This window comes from Capricornis sumatraensis, chromosome 7 (assembly GCF_032405125.1).
Source record: "Capricornis sumatraensis isolate serow.1 chromosome 7, serow.2, whole genome shotgun sequence".
Taxonomy (NCBI): Eukaryota; Metazoa; Chordata; class Mammalia; order Artiodactyla; family Bovidae; genus Capricornis; species Capricornis sumatraensis.
The window spans coordinates 116242306-116248305 of NC_091075.1; positions in this window are offsets into that span (position 1 = coordinate 116242306).

Below are 6000 nucleotides of genomic sequence, written 5' to 3' on the forward strand. Positions count from 1 at the left end.
GCCAGTTGCAGGCCGTACGTGCACCAGCCCAGGCGTTTTAATGGCCCGTGCCCATGACCCCCTGGCATTGGTGTGATGCTATGATGAGGTTGCTAATCTCCAACAGTACTAGCTCAGCAGACGGCACTTTATTCCAAAATCTGCCCTGGCTCTGCGCGGGGGCACAGGACCACGCGCGTGGTTTGCAGCTCACAGATTACGGCCCCGGTGCTTGGCCCTGTCAGCGGTCCAGCAGGATCCACCTGCCGCCATCAGAACCACGAGCCAAGGTGACCGCAGGGATGATGGCGGCTCCCACTCTGTCTCTGCCGTGTATCGGGTCCAAGGCAGGCGCTTCCCGCACACAGCTGCGAACCAGGCTGGCAGCAAGCCCGGAGACAGGTGCCAACACCCCCGCCCCAGAGTCAGGGGCAGCAAGGCATAAAGCAGTGTAGAGCTGGGGTTCAGCCCAACATCACCGGGCAGCCTAGGCCCTCTGCTGACCACAGCGCTTCTGCAGGCAGGGGGAGGCCACTGCGTCCTATGTGAAGGGTGCTTCGGAGCGGGGCTGGGTCAGCCGTGCAGGGACTGCACACATGGTGAGTCACAGGGCCAGACTGCAGGCAGGCGTGAGAGCAGAGGCCTCCTGGGAGCCCATTGAGGGACTCACGGGAGGTGAGGCACTGGACAGCCAAAGCACAGAATAGTGTGCTCTAGAATTTCCTGGCAACTCAAGGACAGAGAGCCGGGGCAGCAGCTAGGGCAGTGTGCGGACGGGAATGAGTTAACACACCTGGAGAGACAGAAAATGCAGGAGGGAGAGCAGGGGATGCCGGGCAGCCAGGCCTTAAGGGGTGAAGGGCCAGGAGCCTGAGTGTGAGCAGAGGGTCAGATCAGGGAGTGGGGACTCCTGGCCCTGGGGAACAGAAGGGCTCAGAAGCACCTCGGTTGGAAGCTTCTCTTCCAGGGGCTCCACGTCCTCAGGGAAGTTACAAGTGAGGTCATCCTCAAAAGCGAGAAGAGGGAAGGGAGCCAGGGAAACAGGAGAAGGTGTGAAATTTTATCAGAACAGTGAGAAAGTAGTTTGGCTAAGGAAGTTGTTAAAATCGCCAGCAGGGTGGAAGTCTCACGGGAGGTCGGCGTCACAGCGTTCCGTGGAGACCTTCCGGTATAGCTCTGTATCTCCAAGCCACAGGCCACTGCTCGGGAACAGAGCCACCAAGGTGACCTCAGGCTACAAAATGGCTGCAGCAGCTCCAGCCTGGACATCTTCCTCTCATAAAGCCCAGATGCTCTGGTCAGGCCACATGGACATCCCAGGAGGAACCCCAATATAGCTCACTGTCTTAATCCTCAGCCACGTGGTACTCTACTTTCAAGCAGGAGGTGGGGTCACCCCACGTCCCAAGCAGGAGGTGGGGTCACCCCATGTCCCAAGCAGGAGGTGGGGTCACCGCACGTCCCTGCATTTGGGCCAGAACCACCACAGAAAGCTGATGATGATGCCAACTCAATGCTCAGCCTGCAGTCCTCACCTCAGATGGAGGTCAGTTCACGAGGGGCACCGCGGTGATGGTCGGCTAGATGCTCACGATTTGTCTGGGGCAACATCACACTGCCTTCAGAATTAATGTGCAAAAAGAGGGTTCCCCCAGCAGCTGAGAACGCAGTGAGGGGAGACAGGACACAGGCTCCTGAAATGGAAAACGCTTGGTCTGGAGGGAGTGCTCTTCATTCGAGGATAGATAACGGGAAAGAAATACAACCACAGCCTCCAGGGGTCCGAAGAACAATCCTGCTTCTGAGACCGCTGGAGGGCTGCCTTGCCGGTTCAGAGAGAAGCATGGTTGGTGCACAAGAGCTTGTTAAAGGAAGCTGGAGGAAATTTTAGAGACTGTATGCGTCGTGTCTCAGTGTGAAATGTCAGAAGATGTGGCCTTTCTGAGACCAGACAGAAGAGATGCAGGCTGAGGCGGAGGGGAGGCCACTGGAGGGAGGCGAGGCAGGAGAGAGAAAAGGAGGAGCGGAATTAGCATCGATTTGCACTGAAAGTAATAAAGGCCAGAAGGCAGAAGAGCAGATTACCTCTCTCTAAAAGCAACAGAGGAATGAGGAGGTCAATGAATGCCTTGTCGGAGATGGAGAGCGCTCTCCCCTCCAACACAGGCTTCCTTGGCAATTAGGGCACACAAGCCAAGCTGGAGAAAGTCCCAACCTGCGAGTCGAAAGGCCGACGCAGTATCAGGACAAAGTCCATCCTGTAAGGTCAGGAATCGAACCAAAAGATTAAAAAGTCTTACAGAGTCTACACAAAACACGCACGATACTTACCAGGAGGGGGATGGGCAGGACTGAGGCTGGGAGGCAAATAGAGGGACTGTGCTGACTGGGCTCAGTCTGAGTGTGAGTCATTTGTATAGAAAGTAGAAGGGTTCACGTAGATTTGAAAGCATTCAAAACTGTAAGATCTGGGTACCTTTCACAGGAAAAATACCCCCAAAGACATCTTTCTATCAACCAAGGATTGGTTGGCCACCTGATGCAAAGAGCTGACTCATCTGAAAAGACCCTGATGCTGGGAAAGATTGAAGGCGGGAGGAGAAAGGGACAACAGAGAATGAGATGGTTGGATGGCATCACTGACTGCATGGACGTGAGTTTGAGTAAACTCTGGGAGTTGGTGATGGACAGGGAGGCCTGGCGTGCTGCAGTCCATGGGGTTGCAAAGAGTCGGACACGACTGACTGAACCGAACTGAAGAGGTGGTTCAAAAGCCAGCGCCCCCCCAGTGGGCACTTTGGGAGGCAGGCGGGGCTGGCGGCCGCCTCCGGACCAGGTAACTGTTCAGGGTAGCAGATGTGCTGACAGACGAGAGCAAGAAGCTGCAAGATTCCCGAGCACTTCCCTGAGGCCCGAGGCTTGGTGTGGGCTTAAGGACAGTTGCAGGGTGGGATCTGGCGCTCAGACTGGCTCTGTGCCTTCCGCTTTTGGCGTCGAGATGGGAGTGACCCACGGGGCAGCATGACGTCGCTGTCTTTGTTCTGCCATTCCACGTGCCTGACTGTCATCCACCTCACCCCCGGCATCACTCATGTCCCCGTGGAGGGTGTCCTGAGCAGCTGGGGCAGAGGTGTGATCTGGCCAAGAAGAGGCAGGGGTGTAGATTCAGACAGATCTGGGCGCCGTCCTCTGGGGAGGCGGCTACGGGTAGCATGTGATGGACGCGCGGTTGGAGGCATTTTGTTTGCTGCCGTAGACTCGGGCGGCTGCTGGGAACTTTCAAGCAGTTCCTGAGAGTCAAGCAGCTTCTGGTCAAGTTCTCCAGAGCTGCCCGCTTTCGTGCCAAAGACCGAGGCGTTTCAAAGACGGTTCCCAACTTGCTCGTCCCCAGCCCGTGGTCACGCACGCCTTCAGCACCCTTTCTGAAACCCCCTGTGTCTGCAGTGTCCAGAGCAGCTGGTCACCTGCGTCCCACCAAGGCGTGGAGAGGACCTGCTCTTTTCTCCCCACCAGACCCGACCAGCATGATTGAAGGTGCTGGCGTTCTGGAGGAGGAGAAGCCAGCCTCCCTGGCCGCTTAGAAAGAGCTGGAGCGTTTGCCTAGACCTGTGAGGGCAGCTGCTTCCTGCCAGGTGGGAGCAATTTCACCAATAGGCGTAGAACAAATAGAGTCACCTGCCTCCCAGGTACTGGGTGGTTCAGTCGCTAAATGAAATGAACACAATGAAGGTTAGTCACTCTGTCGTGTCCGACCCTTTGCGACCCCGTGGACTCAAGCCCACCAGGCTCCTCTGTCCATGGAATTCTCCAGGCAAGAATACTGGAGTGGGTTGCCATTTCCTCCTCCAGGAGGTCTTCCCAACCCAGGGATAGAACCCAGGTCTCCTGCATTGCAGGCAGACTCTTAACCACCATGAAGGTGTCCAACTCTTTGTGACCGTATGAACTGCAGCACACCAGGCTTCCTTGTCCTTCGCGATCTTTCTGAGTTTGTTCAAACTCATGCTCATTGAGTCGGTGATGCCATCCAACCTGCTCATCCTCTGTCATCCCCTTCTCCTCCTGCCCTCAATCTTTCCCAGCATCAGGGTCTTTTCCAGTGAGTTGGCTCTTCGAATCAGGTGGCCAAAGTACTGGAGCTTCAGCCCCAACATCAGTCCTTCCAATAAATATTCAGGGCAGATTCTCTTTAGGATGGACTGGCTGGATCTCCTTGCAGTCCAAGGGACTCTCAAGAGTCTTCTCCAACACCACAGTTCAAAGGCATCAATTCTTCGGCGCTCAGCTTTCTGTATAGTCCAACTCTCACATCCATACATGACCACTGGAAAAACCATAGCCTTGACTAGATGGACCTTTGTTGACAAAGTGACGGCTCTGCTTTTGAACAGCCTGGAAGCCATGCGTGTTTCACAGGAAGTGGTGCAGCGGCACCGGCAGCGGCAGGGTGCTCACCCCCAGCTCTCAGGTGGGAAAACTCAGGAGAACTGGGCGGGGCTGTGGGCGGAGTCCCTGCCCCGCGACTCCCAGGTCCCGGATGGCAGGATGGCCTGCAGTTCCCCTAGGGCCCTAAGGTTGCTTTGTTTACTGTTTCAGGAGGAAGAGGACTTTTGATGGAGTGTGTGTGTGTATGTGGTGGGGGGGGGGGTGTCCCTGCCCTGGGAACCCCTGGGTCTGGAAACCAGGAGGAGATGCTTCCTGTGGCCCGGGCTGTATCCCCAACACTGTCAGGAACTAGGGGAAGGATCACAGCTGAAACCCTCTGACCCAGGCAGAGGCCGAAGCTCCACCAAACATCTCAACCCTTGAACCCCAGTTCTGGCAGGGGGTCCTCCATGGCACTGGGGATCCCCAGGAACCTGGCTGGGGTGGGAGCCAGCGTCCGCCACCCCCAGAGTGTGCAGCCTCCCCCTGATCCCCAGCACAGTCTCTGCCCGTGTGCTGCGTCGCACCCGTGGGGAGGTTGGGGGCGAAGCCCCTTACAGACTCAGCTTGGCATCAGGTGTCACGGCTGCAAGCTCCCTGGGCTCTGAGGGCTCCGGGTGTGTGACCGTCTAGACCTGGGAGGTGGCAGCTACGCTCCCCACTGTCGCGGCGACTCAAGTCAGTCTTGAACCGCCAGGCCCAGTGTGTGTTTATGGCTTGATCCACAGAGGTCAGCTTGAGAACTGAGTGGCATGTCCGTGACCCCGAACCTAGGGACACCGGGGTCAGTGAGTCACACTGAACATCTCCTGGGCTCTCCTCCTCCAGAGTTGCCTTCATCCAGCCCAGGTTCAGGGGAGATGGCTCCTGTTCTTAGCGGCCAACAGAGAGCTTTTCAAGAAACACTCCCTGGGCCGGAAACCCCCATCCTCCCAGGGTTGGTGTGGGAGTGTCCCTGGGGACCCCAGGGTCCCCTGATGCAGAGGGGCGGGGATGGGTCCTTGTTGCCTCCCACGGAGGGCTGGTGTTTGTCACCACCAGAAGATGGGGCGGGGGTGGGTGTGTCTTCGTGGCATCTCACGACTTATAATTACGTGTTTATTAGCGAGGTCGCCCGGGTCACACACACGCCCATCACCGGCTGCAGTGAGGAGCTGGTGCTGAGAGTTCCGTTTATAGAGTTTTGCATCTCCAGGGCCCCAGGCGCCATAGGGGTTTCAGTAAACCGTCCCTGAATGAGGAAATGAACGCGTGATCAGTTGAAGTAAATGACAGTGTTTATCCTGCTGGAAAGAGAACACACAGAGGAAAGGATTTCGGTTCAGCGAGAGTCTTAAGGATGCTGTAGGGCGTCTCACGGTCGGGTCGTCTCCCATCACGCGATACCCAGCGTGCCTTTCCCACAGACTGGGCTGTTCAAACCGTGGGTTTTATCATTGCCCAGTATGGCGGCTGCGGGGCGGATCAGGAGGTTGGTCTGTCACAGTCCCCGTTCCCCATAAGGCGGCACCACATCAGGCCGGGCCAGGCCTTGCAGGGAAGCACCCGGGGCCAGTCAGGAGGCAGAGGCAGGGGCCGATGAGGACATGAGCCTTC